General features: G+C 42.3%; 1 protein-coding gene across 5 annotated transcripts in view; it reads right to left on the bottom strand.

Annotated features, from left to right (window-relative positions):
• Window positions 1-18919, bottom strand: part of LOC122794391 (CD2 associated protein) — a 3269826-nt gene that overhangs the window by 2384390 nt on the left and 866517 nt on the right. The gene's annotated exons all lie outside the window — the stretch shown is intronic.

Raw genomic sequence — 18919 nt, 5'->3', positions numbered from 1 at the left:
GAAGGTTATTTAGTGGAATACTTGGGACAAAGAAAAACAGGAGTACTTGTATTAATTGCAAGAGGAGCTCCAATAGTGATAGAAGATAAAAAAAGATAATAGCAGATTTGTAGTACTAAAGGGCTACTGGCAAGGGAGGAGGATTACACTGGCATTTATTTACATTCCACCTAAAACTGCTACGATGGAGCTCAATAAAATTCTGAGAGAAATAATCAGTTTTCAGCAAGGAATATTACTTATAGGGTGGGGATTGGAATTTGATTTGCAGCAGTGATAATGTGTCGGGGGTCAGATGGGAAAATATAACAAAGGAGGGCAGCATTTTGAGGAACTTTATGCAAATATTTGGCATGGAAGATGTGAATTCAGAAACAGGAGTTCAGAGTGAATTTACTTATTCCTCAAGACATAAAAACTGGGCTAGGGTAAACACAACTTACATTTCACAGGAACATGTGCATTTAACTGAAGGCCTTTATACTCACCCAATAACTATTTCAGGTCATCTGCCAATAGCAGCTAAAATAAAAGCACCAGGTAATGAAACATTAATGAGACATTGGTGCTTTCACACCTATCGGCTGAAAGAGAGGAATTTAAGGAATGGATTGTGGAGATTATTCAGGAGCTGTAAGAGAGAAATTTCTTCTGAAAATATAGCTAGGGAATGGGATAAAAATAAGGTGAAGTTTAAAAATAGGGTAAAAATAAAAGAAAGGGAACTATGGTTAATAAGTAACAAGAATTATTTAAAGGGACTGACAAATGTTAAAGTATAGCAAAATAGGGGGAATCTCAAAGAACAAGAGGAAGATCAACTGCAGAATGCTAAGTAGAAAATAAGGGGCGGTCTTGATAATATGCAAGAGCTTAAAAAGATTGCTGTTAAGCAAATGTTTTTTGAGAACAGTAGAGCACACAAACTTTTAGCATAACGACTCAGGGAACAGAGTAGAAAGGGCTGTCACCAAACTTAGGGAGCCTATAACTAGGAAGGTAACAAGAGATCCTGTAGAGGTATTAGAAATATTTCAGAAATTTTATGAGTCTCTCTATAAAGCAGAGAAATATGAAAATCAAGAAAAGGTACAAATGAAAATGTTTATGGAAGAATTAAATAAGCCAAGGTTAGAGGTAAATGAGGCTCAATTACTAACGGTTAGGACAGGAGCAGACGAGATAAAAATTGGGATATATATCCAATCTACAGAAAAGTCCCCAGGGGTATAGATGGTATTCCTGTGGAAGTTTGGAAGCTAGGAGGAAAACAAACTGATAAAGACAGCAGTGGCAGCTGTAATACCTAAAGAGGGTAAAGATCCATCAGATCTAGCTTCATACAGGCCCATTTCAATCCTAAACCATGACTATAAAATGTTTATGTCCATAATGGCTAAAAGAATGACAAAAGTAATGCCAAAACTGACAGATACGGGTCAGTGTGGTTTTGTGGAGGGGAGGCAAACATCTGACAACATTAACAGAACACTGATGGCCCAGAGGGAAGCAGAATGTAGGAAAATACCATTGTTATTGGTGGGTCTTGATGCAGAGAAAGCATTTGTCAGAGTAAGCTGGGACTTTATCAGCAGGACAATGGAAGCATTTGCATTTCGTGAAGGAATTATAGGGTTGATTAGAAAAATATACGAGGGATTTGAGGCGAAATTTAAAGTGGGTGGGGTCCTTTCTGATAATTTCTGCTTGACCAAAGGAAACATGCAGGGGAATCCTCTTTTCCCTTTATTATTTGCATTACATTTGGATTAATTGGCAAAGAAAATAAAGGACTCAAATTCAAGGATATACCGGGTATGGTAGTCAAGAAAAGCTGGCTTTATTTGCAGACATTATTTTATCCCTGACAAAACCAGAAATAGACATTACAGTGTTGTAGAAAATTTTGAGACAGTTTCAGATCTTCCAAAGCTAAAACAAAGGCAAAACTGGTAAGTTATGTAACCACAGGTTTTTAATAGAATGATAGTTACTTTAGTTACTTTAGTGATATCATGATAGAAAGTTCACCTGTAATGTATACTATAAATACAAACCCTAAGTTACATTATGCAACAACATATAATAGAATGACTGTGGACACAGAGAATATTATTAAAAGAAACTGCGGATATTAACTTCTATGCCAGAATTATTTAACATTTTAGGAAATAAGCCATATTTTACTTATAGAAATAGTATGAATCTAAGAAGGCAATTATGTTATAAAGACTTTAAGGTTAATATTACAATAACTCAATGATAGACATTGTACTATACCTTGTTATAATTATAGTTGTTGCAATAGTATTTGTAACTCGTTAGAGCCTGAACATCCAATAACAAAATACAAGTTTAATATAAGGTATCAAGCAATGTGCACTATATCGTTAGTTGTCTACCTGGGCACATGTGTGAGATGCACAAGTTTTTATGTAGGGAAGTGCTCAAGATGATTAAAAGATCGAATAACAGAGCACAAGTCTGATATAAGAAGGAATGTATTACAAATGCCCTGGCTAGACATGTGAATGAATGTGGCAATGCACATGCTTTCAAATTTAAGGTATTGGAAGTCATTCAAAGGAACATAAGAGGGAGGGGGGTATAAATAATAAACTGGACATTGCTGAGTATGGGTGGATTACTAGACTAGAAGCTGACAAGTTTCCTGGTTTAAACAATATGATAACTATAAAGCTGTATTTAGTGGAGAAACAAATGCAATATAAATGACATGGTAGTGTGTCTTTTAAATGTTTGTATATTTTTTATTGCAAGTAATAGAATATTTTATTTAATTAATGACTGTTAATTGAATATGTTGTTTTATTGGTTGGCTGTGTCATGTGCTACTATGCAATGAAGGACATAAACTGTATTATATTTTTAAATGATTTGTAATAACTGAGGAAGGGTGTATCCCAAAAGCTTTTATCTTGTTTAACAAATTAAGCATTTCTACTACTGCGGTCTTGTTTAAAAAAGGCATGAATTGAACAATGTATGTAATATTGCTTAGGTTATATGCTACACAGCAATATATGTGAAGTACAATGTTGGTTATGTTAATACAGTTTGATTACTTTTATATGAATGTAAATTTGCCTATGTCACAAGTGATAACGCAAAGGATTTTTGAAAAACAAAGCTATCCCATGTAACCCAGGTTAGGCAACTGGACACTGGCTGACCAGTAGCTTACTGACCAAGGCTGCTGGGCTTTATGGCAGGCACACAATGGCGAACAGGGCCATATACCCCCCACCTACCATTAACACGAGTCCCAGATGTAGGTCAAAGTAGTTCAGGTCCCCAACCCACTTATAACCGGCAAATACTCATGCCCCTTTGGTTACATTAGTCAACATGACCAAATCACACAGAGCCATATCTTACATCGTTGAATGGCTAGCCCTGCCATGGTGCACACACTGTGATCCATTATCTCCTGTCTTGAGGATACTCCACACCAAAGCAGATGCCCAAAGTGGTTGGTCTAATACAACTCTTCCTGCATCAGGCACCATATAGAGTCTGTGCTGTTGCCCATAGCTCCATTTATTAGCGAATCTAATATGGAAATGCTCAGCATGTTCTCGGGAGGTAGAAGCAACCCCACAAAGACACAGGGGGGGGCATGCAAACTCCAAAAAGGCACTGACCAGAGGTCAGGATCAAACCTTGTGAATGGAGAGGCAAAGATTTTAACCATTACACAAACTGGTCTCATGGTTGCCTCCCTTTCCACTTACTTAAAAAAATGCACTTTATTCAGCAGCTGCTTTTACTGTACTTGTGCTTCTTCCCAATTTATTTTGCTTTTTGCTACATGTTTTAATGCGTTCAGTTGTGTTTAATCTGCTACATTTACTTACACTGCAACCATTATTCTAAGCCTCTTAGTTATGATTTATGCACTTGGACTTCAAACTAGTTATCTCATATAAGGAAGGTTTGTGGTCTACATGCTTGTGGCAAAGGAGGCAACTTACGCCCTTTTAAGTTGGGAACTGCTGGTTGAAGGCTTATTGTGTCTGTTATTCTAAAAGTGCCTGAGTTCTGGTTTAAACACTTGGGCTCCAAACCAGTTATTTTGCATGAAGAAGGTTTGTAGTCTACACTCTTGTTGAAGGAGAGGGTAGCATCTACCCATCTGAGCTTGGAATCACTAGTTGAAGGCTTAATGTGTCTTATTCTAAAAGTGTCTTTGTTCTGGTTTAAGCACTTGGGCTCCAAACCAGTGATTTTACATTAAGAAGGTTTGTGGTCTACACTCTTGTGGCATTACTGGTCTAGACTTTTTTTTAAACTACTACAGCATCTAGTTTACACACAGCTGAGCATTGCTCATCAATTTCCTTGTCTTATTTAAAATTTCCCTCACTCCTCTCTAGTAGATCACTAGCCATGGATATGCACTTATTGACTCTCTCTCTATGGCCAGTCTAGGTAAAATGGGTATTCAGGTGCTGACTGAGGTTTCTTTTTTGGGGATAATGCAAGACTTGTAAGGGTTAAATAAAAAATAAGTCACTGGCTGCAAAATACTCCACAAGAAGACAATTTATTAACTTCCAGACCAATAAAGTAGCGCTTTCGTCTTATTTCAATTAATAAAACTTCATCAGACAAAGTAATACATTAATCCATTGCCTTATATACACAAATTGGACATAATCACATGGTTAAATCAATTAAGGAGTTAAAGGACAAACAACTAAGGTAACAAAATTGTTGAAACATATGATGTTAAAATTCATTAAAAAATGCCCATTGGGAAATATTAACTATTAAAAAGCCATTTAAAAACAATGAAAAAACAGTGAGAAACATTAACTAGCATCAAAAAACTTTGAGAAGTAGTCATAATAAAAAGACCTATGTCAGCAACCGTTAACAGGTTAAAGACGAGTTAAAAGTATATGCAGAAACCTATATGGGTTTTCCCTAATAAACAGTTCTAAGCTTGCGTTTGATATACGTAATAGTCCTATACTGTTAACATACATTGTTTACACATTTTTAAAACCATTGACAAGAACAGAGATTATTTATCTCTGAAGGCTCCTGAACTTCAGTACACAGGCCAATGAACTCATGTCATTCAAGCATGGTGGACTGTAAACGTTTAATCTTACTTGCCACAAAAGTTCCCGGATTTCTATCATCAAACTGAAAGGACCTCCCCTAGGGTTATGCTCAATCTGGTCAATAATCCAGAAACAGAAACTGTGCGGAGGATGTTCCTGGACATGTTTTGCCAGGGCATTCTCCACTTTAGATTTCTTGATACTGTACAGGTGCTCATAGACCTTGTCCCTTAGTCTACGGTCCGTCTTACCGACGCAGAAACAAGGACAGAGTTTACAAGTTGCCAAATAGACTACACTTTTAGAAAGACAGTTGTACCTTTTGTTAACAGAATATTTTTTACCCCAACAGTAAACATCTTACCTACTTCCATGTATCGACAATGTGGGCAACTTTCACATTTGTACATACCAGTGGTTCTGGACAAAGGGGGTTTATTCTTTCCAGCAGGTTTTTAAGGTTGTGTCCTCTTCTTTAAGTGATCTTAGGGGACGACCCGAATGGGAGCTCTGCATTTGAACTTCACACTAACAGCAGCAACACCGGTGGTGGCGTACAGGATTTACATGTTCCTCTCCTGCAGCCGTTAACCCAGAGTGAAACGCGGGTTATCCAGCCGGTTATGGTGAACAGGACCACTGCACAACCAGGTACTGTTGACTCGACCGCTATTTTACCAAGTGCTGCTAAAACAAATACTGGTTTTGCTGGTTTGAAGCATTGGCTCGACCGGCCTGTGCTATTAAGTGAAGACATTCCCAACACTACTGACAGTTCGGCTGCTGACTGTAATGCCAGCAAATTTAATATAGTTGAGAATTTAAAACTACTCGACATTAAATCTTTTACAGTTAAAAAGCTACAACTTGAAGTAGCATATTTTAAGGAGTGCCTGTCAAGACACCAGGTACCGAAGGGTTTGAGATCCTGGCATTTCCCTACTCATCTGGTTTGTGATTCACCATTTCACCAGGATTTGTTATTTTTATTTGACAGGCAAGGTCTCGAGTTAATTGAGATGCTTTATCAAGCACTACACTAATAATAGACAAACTGAATGGTGAAATTGGCATGCTGGATGAAAATATAACTAATGACACTGACTTTACTCGTTATAAATACAAGTATGAACATATTTTCACCAGTATTAATGGCCAAATCACCAAAATGAAAGCTACCAAGAACAAAAAACTTTCTTGTGACAACAATGACTATATTAAAGGGACTGCTTACCCTAAGCCACCACCTACACAGGAATGGCTTAACCCTACAAATCATCCTCACACTAATGTCAACAATGTGAGCAACCAGCCTTCTAACAGTCAAATCATGGAAACTTCTGAGCAAGGTTCCTCTCAGCGTATCTATGCTGGGGCAGCCTCCTCATCAGGGGGACAGAACCTGAGTAACTGCAATTCCAATTGGAATGGGCGGTTAAGGAATACTAATAGGAGAAAAAAACATCAACAATCGTAACACCAACAGCTATGACAGTCAAACCTTGAATGATCCTATTAACCACAATAGAGCATTTGACAAGCACAAGCCAAGTACCAGCAGCAATTCCTTCAATTTTCACAGGAAGGGCAGACAGTACACAGACTCGACCCACAATGGGAGATTCTCCCAAGGGAAGAACCTGGGTATGAACCAGACAACTCAGAGGTAACTGTTGATACGGCTGGGGATATTCTAGCAGGCGTTTATTGCATGGACAAAGTGACCCCGACGACCAAGAACCTCCGAATTGTCTTTAATAGTGGCCAGGATTTCAAGATTTTCAATATTCTAGTATAGAAGTGGACATTTCTTTGGCGGATTTATTAGCAAAATTTTAAATTTTGTCCCTGACTTAAGGGCTAGTGTTGCAAGAACAATTATTGATCTAAGGTTATTTGTGCGTAAAATTAATCTGCAATTTTTGTTTAAAGAACAACCTAGGGTGAAGAATGAATGTAAAGTGTTGAGTACTTTTAATCCACAATTACCCCCTGGTTTATTAGTGTTTGAACACATTTGTGAATTGGACTTGCGTGACAAATTTGAATTCAAGATGCATAGGCCTTCGGGCATAGTCAGTAACTTTACCAAAAGCATAGGCCTTCGGGCATAGTCAGTAACTTTACCAAACAGGAATGGGAGAGTTTGAACTATTTAAGTTTTCAGAATGTTAGCGTTGTTAAGCCTGATAAAGGTGGAGGGCTCGTGTTTTTTGATAATGACTACACTAGACGTATTTTGAAATTACTTGACTCTGATCACTGCACTTTAGCTTCTTTGAATGAAATGAACCAAGCCCAGCAAAAGATAAAAGTCTTCCTTAATGATTTGTTTACAGAATCCAGGATTTCTTTGGAACTATATAATTACTTGTCTTGTTTGTCTCCTCTTAACCTCAGTGATTTTTGGAATCCGGAAGGTCTACAAGGATCTCGAAGACCCACCACTTTGACCTATAGTTAACTGGAGAAATTCCATTACGTTTCCATTGGCGAAGTATGTAGATATAGCATTACAGAAATTTGTTGATATGTTTGATTACATCTGTAAAGATTCATGGTCATTCTTGAATAGCATCAATGGTCTACAGTACAAGGATGATATTATGCTCTTGACCATTGATGTTAAAGACCTTAACACTGTAATACACATTGACACGGGCATCAAATGGGTAACTAGCTTAATTAGAATGAAAGGTTGCTCAGAAAGAGAAAACTAGCTTTTAGAGGAATTATTAGATTTAATTTTGAATAATTACTTTATGTTTGATGGATGTTATTATTTGCAAAAGACAGGTGTTGCAAAGGGCTCCCCATGTGGGGCAAGTTTTGCAAACCTTGTGATGGCCCACTGGGAGCAGCACCATGTCTTTAACAATATGTTTAGGAAGAATATTTATTACTACACCAGATATTTGGATGATGTCTTCATCATGTTTGAAGGTAATGCTGATGAAATCCTGAATTTTGTGATCTATTTGAACGATTCTACTCAATTTTTGAAATTTACCCACAATTAGGGAGTGGAGAGTATAAAGTACAGCTGTGTACACTTACCATAAATGTAGATGTTAGAGTGTATTCACTGTTGCAGTCATTACATTTGGGTAATCTGCTGGCAGGTTGCCCTCAGTCGGCCTGAATTCCAAAGTTTTGGGTCCTGTGTCGGTTGCTGTCTTCCCTTCCTTGACGTCAGGGGTATAAAACATGCAGCCAATGCCATTTTCTTTAGTTTTTCTTGCACTCGATGTCAGGTGCCCCCGAAAAAGTAGCAATATTATATATACATATCTATATACATGCATCCATATAAACTTTACCTTCATCTACAAGCAAATACTCCACATAGGTTGTAGAAGACAGAGAAGGAAAGATAAACTCCAGAATGACAGGGGGATGGCGGGAGGGTAACCTGGACTGCAACAGTGAATACACTCAAACATCTACATTTATGGTAAGTGTACAAAACTGTACTATGTTCTTCGTGTTTCACTGTTGCAGTCATTACATTGGGTATAATCCCAAAGCTATGGTTTGGAGGCTGGAGCTAAACAGCATTAGATGCGGCTATAAGGCCCTGCAGCACTGCAGTGTCAAAGCCTGCCCGGGACTTAGAGCAGAGATGCAAATGGTAATGCTTTGTAAAGGTGTGAATAGAACTCCAAGTAGCAGCCTCTAGAATGTCTTTGGTTGGTACTCCTCTGAGAAAGGCTGTCGAAGTAGTGGCAGCTCTAGTGGAATGAGACCTAATGCCCTTGGGCACAGGTTTACCATGGTGTAAGTAGCAGAGACGGATGCAGTGGCTTATCCACTTTGAAAATGTCTGCATTGAGATAGCCTTTCCTTTTGATCCTGCAGCATATGACACTAGTAATTGCTCAGTTTTTCTTAGAGCTCTTGTCCTGCTCAAGTAGAATCTTAGCTGTCCGTGTACCCCCAAGGAATGCAGAATTCTCTCCCCTTTGTTCTGCGGATTTGGATAAAAAGTTGGCAGATGAATTGTTTGGTTAAGAGCCACACTGGAAACCACCTTAGGCATAAAAGTAGGATTTGTCCTCAGAGACACTCTGGGTAAAATATGATAAAAGGCTCTACAGCCACGAGGGCCTGTAGCTCTGAAACTCTTCTTGCTGAAGTAATTGCTAGTAGCAGAGCTGGCTTCCATGATAAGAACTTTATATCAGCAGTAGCGGCTAGTTCAAATGGAGGCAGGGTGAGCTTTTCCAACACATAATTGAAGTCCCATGCAGGTAATGGTGATCTTCTAGGAGGTCTTAGGTTTTTGGCTCCTCTAAGATACTGCTTTAGTAAAGGATGAGAAAAGATTGGTGGCTCTGTATTGTAATGAGCCGAAATGGAAGAGGCATGGATTATGATTGATGAGAAAGATTGGCCTTTGTCAAGCATCTCAGTTAAGTATTGTAATATCTGCGGAATACGTGGTTCTGCTGCATCAGTTCCTTGTGCTCGATTCCAAGCACAGAATCTCTTCCATTTGTCAGCATAAGATTTTCTAGTACTAGGCCTTCTGGCTTCCAAAATGACATCCATCACAGCTTTACTGAGAGGTGTCGTTCGTATGATTACATGATTAGCCATGCTGCCAGGTTCAGAGTCTGTAGTTGATTGTGCAGGATCTGATTGTTTTGCTGGGACAGTAGTTGTAGTCTTTGAGGCAAGGTCCAAGCTGGGTATTGAGACAATTTCCTTAGGATTGGGTACCTGTATTGGCGGGGCAGTCCGGGGCAATTAATATCATTTTTGGCTTCTCTTGTCTGACTTTTAGGAGGACCTTGGGTAGAAGAGGCAGAGGAGGAAAGACGTAAACTGACAGGTTTTTACAACTGAAGGATAGGGCGTCCACTTTTGATGCTTGTCTGTGGTAAGTCCTTGAGCAGAATCTTTTCAATTGATAATTTTGAGGAGAGGCAAACAGATCTATGTCAAGGCTCCCCCATTTCTCTGTTATGCTGAATACTTGTGGATTTAGTTTCCACACGTGAGGATCCATAAGGTTTCTGCTTAAATCATCTACCAGAGTGTTCTGTTTTCCTGGCAGGAATTGAGCTTGAAGATTTATTTGATAGGTCAAAGCTGTGTCCCACAGTGCCATGGCTAATCTGCAAAGGGGGTATGAATGTGTGCCCCCTTGCTTGTTTATATACCACATGACTGTGGTGTTGTCAGTCTTTATCAGTAGTTGTTCTGCATGAAGTAAGTCCTTGAAGGCTGTTAGGGCATTTTGAACAGCTAGCATCTCTTTCTGGTTGATATGCAGATGCATTTGATTTGGTGCCAATGTGCCCTGAATGCATCTTCCTGCCATGTGGGCCCCCAGACATAATCTGATGCATCTGTTGAGGTTTGGCTGGCAGGGGGTAGAGTGAAGGGCCATCTCATGTTTTGGTGACAGGCCTTTGCCCACCATAGAAACTCCTGTGGCAGGCAGGGGATGAGAGGAATCATTGTTTCCAGGCTGTGTGAACGTAGACCCCATAAACTTTTTAGGTACCACTGAAGTTTCCTCATATGCAGTCTTGCATATGGAATCCTAGAAGATCACCATTACCTGCAGGATGCCATGAAGCCCAGAGCTTGCAGAATTTGTCTTGCAGAAGACTGGGTTTTTGTTGCCATCAGTTTGAAGTAAGTAGTCAGTTTCCTTTGTTTGTCTGGAGTGAGGTAAGCCATCTGGGCAGTTGTATGCAAGCTTGCACCCAGGAATGTTATCTTTTGAGAGGGTACCAGTTGTGATTTCTTTTCATTTATTGTGTACCCTAGGCATGCTAGAAGCCTTTTCACAAAGGCCAGGTGTCGTAGAAGAGTGTCCTTGTTCTCTGCTTGAATGAGACAGTCGTCCAAGTAAGAATATATTTGATACTTCTTTGTCTGCAAAATGCAATTACTGGTGCCAGGCACTTTGTAAAGACCTTGGGCGCAGTAGATAAGCCAAAGGGCAGTGAAGAGAATTAGTAATGCATTAAACCAGCCTTGAATCTGAGGTATCTTCTGCACGACTGTCTTATTGGGACATGCAGGTATGCCTCTTTTAAGTCTAAAGTCACCAGCCAAGCATTCTTGCCCAGCATGGGCAGAAGCTGTTGCAAAGTGAGCATTTTGAATTTTGGAATGTCCAGGTATGTGTTCAAAATCAATAAATCCAGTATTGGCCGCCAGGCCTTGTCCTTTCTCGGTACCAAGAACAGTCTTGAGTAAAAAACATGTCCTTTTTCCTGTTCTGGTACTGTCTGAATGGCCCCCATATCCATGAGGGACGTAACCTGTTTCTGTGCCTCTGCCCATTGGTTTTTTGGCAGGTCTGGCCAACCATTTGTCATTGGCAGAGTGTGGAAATGGAATCTATATCCCTGTGAAACGATGTTCAGTACCCACTTGTCCTGGGTTATTAACTGCCAATTTTGAGCAAAAAGTGCTAATTTTTCCCCTATGGGTGCTGCCAAAAGATAAGTGCTTGGTATAGGCAGAGAGAAGTCACTGGGATTGCTTTCTGTAGGTTTGCGCTTTATCTCCTCCAGATTTGGAGGTGGATTTGCCCCATTGCTTTGACCTGTATGAGTCTTGAGCCTGGTACCTGGAACCCTTAGGGCGTCTGGATTTGCCCCTTTGAGCTCTGTCTGACACAGGAAAGGACCAATTTTTTGTAGACCAGTGTCTACTGAATCTAGGTGGCTGCACTTGTAAGAAATCTTTAACAGTTTGCATAGACTTAGCTTTATCTTCCATTTTCTTTAAAACCTCTTCTGCCTTAATGCCAAACAGAGAATCATGCTTTAATGGTGCATCTAGCAATTTAGCTTTAACATGGAAAATTGTGTTCCTTTAACCAGGCATGCCTCCTAATCACAGATCCCGTAATTGCGGCCCTGCAGGAGGCCTCTAAAGAATCAAAACCACATTGCAAAGTATGCTTTCCAACTTGTTCAGCTGCATGCAATATTTCCTGCAATTCCTTATTTTCTGCACAATCTGAAATCAACATCATTTTCTGTTTCAGCAATCCGATTGAAATTGACAGTTTAAGGCTCTGATTGCCAAGGTTGCAGATGTATAAACCCTTTTTCCCCCCATCTGTCCAGCGCCCTTGAATATCTATCGGAGGGAGTAGGGGGTTTTGCTGTTGAGGCTTTAACTCCCTTTGGACCCTGTGAAACAGTTTCAGGATCAGCAGCAGGGTTTCTACATAAAAATTAATGAGTCAGGGACCCTGTAATACCTGTCAAGCTTACTGGGAGCCGGAGGTAAAGAGTCAGGGGTCAGGCTTGACTCCGAAAAAACATCATCCACAATGTCTAACACAGGGGGAATGGCTAAAGGTTTGTGCTGAGGGAGAAGGAAATCCCTGGGCCTCTTTTTTGATTCTAAGTCTTGACTCTCCCAGTGAAAATGCTCCCTCAAAGTATGCAAGGTTTCTCCAAATGAATAATCCTCAGGAGGAGATGCAGATGGAATAGACTCCTCAGCATCAGAACCCTCATAGGGAGGTAAAGATAATTTCTGATCAGAAGAGGAATCAGAAGAAATAGAAACCTGATCTGAAGATTCATCTTGCCTAAGCCTCTTATCTGGACGGGGATGGGTACCCCTGATCAAGGTAATAAGGTCTTCAGCCATTTTGATCATCTGTTTTTTAGGCATAGAGGCCTGTGCACGTGGCTCACGCGTCGTTTTTTTAGTTTTAGAAGGTGTCTTTGCCTTTGGTTTTGCAGCTTTCGTCGGTTTGATATAAAAATGTTGAGGTCTGAATGCTCCCTCAGAAGTTGGTGCCTCCTCAGCGGCTCCGGACACATCCGAGGGAGATACATCCGTCGGTCCAATACCTTGAGTATCTTATGGCATGCTGGACTCCACATGGGTGTCAGTAGAGGCCTGCGACTCGAAGGTAGCGGGTATCAGGGGCTGCAAAAGCACCTCACTGAGTACCGGCAAACCGGCGACTGGCTTAGGAGAAGCTTAGTCATCTGTTTTGGATCTTGACTGCCTTTCTCTCTCCTTTTCTTTGCGTTTTTTATGTACTCCGGTAGTCGGATTGCTATCTGACGACATCTCTGGGTAGTTAAATCTGTTTCCAAAATACTTAGATACAAAAATATACCGACGCTTAATAGTGCGTTGGTTAAATCTAGCACAAAACCGACAGCCAGGCACGTTGTGATCAGGGCCTAGGCAAGGAATACAGTATAAATGGAAATCCTTATGAGGTATTTGCTTCCCACAAGTAATACAATTATTAACTTTTTCTGACATCAGTAAAAGGCAAGAAAAAAGTTTCCCCAATGGGGTACTTAGCTTTATTGAAGACTTCGGTTCTGAAACTCAAACGTGAATATTGCAGTAGTCGGCCGACCGGCACTTGCAAAATGCTTCTGCTTCGGGCACCGCACGGCAAGAAAGACTAAAGAAAATGGTGTTGGGTGCATGTTTTATACCCCTGACGACCTGACGTCATGGAAGAGAAGACAACAACTGACGCAGGACCCAAGACTTTGGAATTCAGGCCGACTGAGGGCAACCTGCCAGCAGATTACCCAAATGCAATGACTGCAACAGTGAAACATGAAGAACATCTTATCTAGATGTTGAATTATATAAGGATAAAAATGGAAACTCATTCAAAGCCAGGATACATAGGAAACCAACCTATTCCAACTCATTCCTTTACATCACCAGTTGTCACACTTACCAGCAGAAAAAATCAGTAGTGAACGGACAACTGGTGAGAGCGACAAGGATGGTGTCCAATGAGGAAGAATTTAGAGTTGAATGTCAATTGTTGTGTGACATGTTTTTAAAATGGAGTTATCCCATACAGTTATTGGACAAATTGTTTTTTGAAGTACAGCATAAAAGGTCTAATGGCGAATTTAAACCTATCCTAGCATGAAGCCTCCATTTGAATCGTCTACAGACTACCAGCACTGATCATTCACATTCAGTAAAATCTGATTCATTTCAGGTCACTTTTATCACATCCTTTAGCCTCGATGCCCTTGTTAAAAGACAGATTATTTTTAAAAACTGGAATCTATTAGTGTCAGATGCGAACTTGGCCCCTATTGTTGAGTCATCCCCTAAAATCACTTATAGATTTAGATTCAACCTTAAAAACCTGCCGAAGAGAGTAAATCCCCCCCCCCCCTTTGTCCAGAACCACTGGTATGTACAAATGTTAAAGTTGGCCACATTCTAGATACATGGAAGTAGGTAAGATGTTAACTGTTAGGGGTAAAAAGTATTCTATTAACAAAAGGTACAACTCTCTTTCTAAAAGTGTAGTCTATTTGGCAACTTGTAAACTCTGTCCTTGTTTCTACGTCGGTAAGACGGACTGTAGACTTAGTGACGGGGTCTATGAGCACCTGTACAGTATCAAGAATTCTAAAGTGTAGAGTTCCCTGGAAAAACATGTCCAAGAACATCCTCAGCACAGCTTCTATTTCTGTATTATTGACCAGATTGAGCATAATCCCTAGGGGAGGACCTTTCAGTTTGATGTTAGAAATCCGGGAACTTTTGTGGCAAATAAGATTGAACACTTACAGTCCACCAGGCTTGAACGACATGAGTTCATTGGCCTCTATACTGAAGTTCAGGAGCTTTAAGAGGTAAATAATAATTACTCACCATAACGTTAGATGTATGTAGTTCATCTCGCCTCACATTCTTCACTTGTGGGTTCGGAGCCGAATGTCGGCTCCGACTTGGCCTATTTACTAGCTCGAAAGTCTTTGTCTGGCTAAGATGGTATCCCACAATACACTGCTCCACATCCCCACATCTAGTTTGCTGCCAACAAAAAAATCATATCTATCGCTCAAACGTACACACATACTCATGACAACGAGGTCCAACAAATTATCCAAAGGGACTAGTAACATGAGATATACAAGGAGATACTCCAAATATTCCAGGCATGGGGGACGGTGGGTGGGTAATGAAGAATGTGAGGCGAGATGGACTACATACATCTAACGTTATGGTGAGTACATAACTAATTGACGTTATGTAGTCCTATCTCGCCTACATTCTTCACTAGTGGGACAGCGTCCCTAGCACCTACATCCTGGGTGGCTCAATGGAAAATACTCCTGAGCACTGTGGAGCCAAAAGATGACCTGCCCCTGGACACCACATCCAATTTGTAATGGGAAACAAACGTATGAGGAGAAGCCCATGTTGCAGCCGCCATCGATAACCTAGCCTGAAAGGCTGTGGAAGTGGAAACTGCTCTGGTAGAATGTGCTCTGACTGGAAAAGGCAGGCTCTTTCCCCCTGCCTGGTAAATAAAAGGGATGCAACCAGCTATCCACCTAGAAATGGTGACATTGGAGACCGCAGACCCCAAGCGATTTTCTGAGAACGAAACGAAAAGCTGGTCTGACTTCTGCCAAACATTAGTCCTGTGTAGATAAAAGCGTAGTTGCCTATAAACATCAACAGGTGAAACTGGTACTCTGTCTTATTAGAGAAGTTGGGGAAGAAGACCAGCAGCTCTATGGACTGATTAATATTAGATAAGGAAGCCACCTTGGGAAGAAAGGACGGGTTTGGTCTGAGAGAGACCCTATCTTTATGGAATATCAAATATGGGGGCTTGATTGATAGGGCCTGGAGTTCTGATACTCTTCTGGCTGATGTAATAGCTATCAGGAAGGCAGATTTCCATGTAAGAAACTTTAAATCGCAGGAAGCCGCGGGCTCGAAGGGTGGGAGAGTGAGGGCCTGCAGAACAAAATTGAGGTCCCAGGGCATAACAAGTTGAGATACAGGGGGACGAAGGAGAAGAGTACCTTTCATGAATGCTCTACACAGCCTGTGTGTCATTAAGCTAGGTTCATAAGCCACAAGATAATTAGAAATAGCTGCTAGCTGAACTTTGATGGTGGCTGAGGCAGACCCTTGTTAGAATAAATGAGACAAAAATTCCAAAACAGAGTCAATGGGAGCCATGTAGGGGTCAATACCTTTTGACTGGGCCCATACCGAAAACCTTTTCCACTTGCTAGAGTAGACCTTCCTAGTGGACGGCTTATCAGAGGACGAAAGAATATGGACTACGTCAGGAGAAAAATCGTGACACCTGACTACGGATGGAAGTGGAGTAACCAGGCGGTCAGCCGGATGGTCTCCAGGGAAGAGTGGAACTGTCCCGACATATGTGTCAGCAAGTCTGGACAAGGGTCCAGAGTCCAAGGAGCATCCACGATGTAAGGTTGAAGGAAGGGGAACCATACTTGTCGAGGCCGGTGTGGCGCGATCAGAATCAATCTGCTTCCCAAGGATAGCGCTTTCTGGATCACCTTAGAGATGAGGGGGAACGGAGGGAAAGCATACAGCAGACCCGAGGGCCAATTGTGCACCAGATCGTCCCTTGGAGATCCTCCTGGTGGGGTGGATCAGCGAGAAGTAGTCACTGCATTTCACATTGAGAGGACTGGCAAACAAGTTGCAGCAAGGCTGACCCCATTTGCTGAATATGCTGTCCGCCACCTGGCGGTTCAGGGACCACTCGTAGGGCATGAGGATCGCCCTGCTTAGCCTGTCTGTGATCACATTGGTTTTCCCCAGGATGTGCGTTGTCACCAAGGCCCGCTGGGTAGCTATCGCCCAATTCCACACTCTCATGGCCTCCCTGCATAGTGGGTACGATCTGGTTCCTCCTTGTTTGTTGAGATACCACACTACTGACATATTGTCTGAGTGTATCGCAATAGTCCCTAAGGGGAGGACATCTTGAAGCGCCTGCAACGCTAGGAGCACTGCCCTCATCTCCACATTTATGTGCAAGTCTATCTCATGCTCCTGCCACGTGTATTGGACCATCCTGCCGAGATAATGCCCCCCACACCCTATCTGGGAGGCATCCGTTGTCACTGTGGCCACTGGGTTGGGTGAAACAAAGGGTTTCCCTCCATCTAAATTGTTGGTGCATAGCCAACAACCAAGGTCCTGCTTGCATTTGCCTGTGATTAAGATCGGATGGGATAGTGGTAGTCTTTGAAAGGACCATTGGGTGAATAGGAGCCATTGTAGGATCCTCATATGCACCCTCGTTAATGGGACCATCATGATAGTGGATGCTATTGTCCCCAGTAACTGAAGCACAAGTCTTGCCCTCACGCGTGCCAGAGGCATCATCATCCGAACCTGTTGTTGTAACCCTGTGATCCTCTCAATAGGTAGGAACGCTCTCAACCGAATAGTGTTCAACTCTGCTCCTATAAATGAGACATGCTGTGAGGGTAGCAAGGCAGATTTTTTCCAGTTTATTGTGAGGCGTAACTGGTGATAAAGATCGATAACAGTATCTTTTGAAGAAGTAGATGCTTGGTGGGGGTGGATAGGAGCCAGTCGTCCAGGTAAGGAAACACCTGGAATCCTTGACGTCTCAAGTGAGCCATCACCACTGCCATGCACTTGGTGAACACCCTGGGGGTTGTGGTGAGACCAAAGGGCAGGGCTCAAAACTGGAAGTGCCTGGTTCCCAGCCGGAAGTGTAGATGACATCTGGATGCTCTGTCCATTTTGATGTGGTAATAATCATCCTTCAGGTCGATGGAGCACATCCATACTTCCTTTCCCAATAACGAGAGAATCAATTGCAGCGTGACCATCCGGAATTTGGACTTGTGTACATAATGATTGAGTCAGCCGAGATCCAAAATGGGTCTCTGGTCCCCCGTTCTTTTTGGCACCAAAAAGAATCTCGAGTAAGTCCCTAATCCGATCTGGTCTGGTCTGGGGGGACTGGTTGGACGACTCCTTTTTCTAGCAGCTGAGAAGCCTCTGTTGCTGCCTGACCCCTTTGACTGGGTGGAACGTCTGGGATCCTTTTGACGGGAGGAGGTGTGGAGTGAAATGGGATGGTGTAACCTCCAGCAATTATCCCCAATACCCATCTGTCCTGGGTGATGTTGACCCAGGCTTCCGGATACTGGGAAATTTGACCCCGACTGGCTTCGGAGAAGCACAGCCGGGCACACCCTCAGGAATGAGAGTATGGGGAACCGCGGAAGGAATCATGGTCCCCCGAATTGCGGGGGCGCCCTCTGCCTCTGGGGCGACGTCTCCATGAATACGACACCCCTCCCCTGCCTCGGGGGGGGGGGGTTTCACCCTGTGCAGTAGGAAAGGACCTTTGCGATTTTTTGAACCACATCTTTCCCCCTCGCTGAGCCTTGGGATAAGGCCTCAATGGGAGGGAAAAATGGACTCCCACGGCAGACAAGGTCTTTCCCTCTTGCTCGCACCTGGTGAGTGTGTCTTTGACTCTGGTCTCGAACAGGGAGGAACCATCGAAGGGGGCATCAGTAAAGGAAGACTTAAAGGCCTCCGCAAAATGACACAGGCGTAGCCAGGATTGCCTCCTGAGGGCCACCCCTGAACTAGCCGCCCTACTAGCTTCCTCGGCCGCGTACGAAATTATGGACGAGTTAGCAATGGAGTTGAGGGTAGAGAGCCGAGTGTTAAAAGTCTGAGTCACCGCCTCAGGCACGTTACCCATTAGAGTATCTCCTAACTCTTTAAGGAGATCTCTCTGGAGCCACGTGAAATGAGACAAATAATTCAGCGACCGCAAGAAAAAGATCGCTGAAGACAGTGTACGCTTCCCGTACCAATCCATAGTCCTAGACTCCTTGTTAGGGGGATGGACCGAAGAGGAAGACTCAGCAACTTCCTTCTGTGTGGCAGCCGCCACCACCATAGCATCTACAGGGACTCCCTTTGTCAAAAATTCTTTCCCTTGGTGGGGGGGGGGCAGACAAAAATTTATTGGGGCATCGAGGAACCGGCTCCACAGAATCAGG

This window comes from Protopterus annectens, chromosome 2.part1 (genome assembly GCF_019279795.1).
Source record: "Protopterus annectens isolate FY-2018-M chromosome 2.part1, PAN1.0, whole genome shotgun sequence".
Classification (NCBI taxonomy): domain Eukaryota; kingdom Metazoa; phylum Chordata; order Ceratodontiformes; family Protopteridae; genus Protopterus; species Protopterus annectens.
Note: the sequence above shows the minus strand (reverse complement) of the source record. Positions and strands in the feature narration are given on the sequence as shown.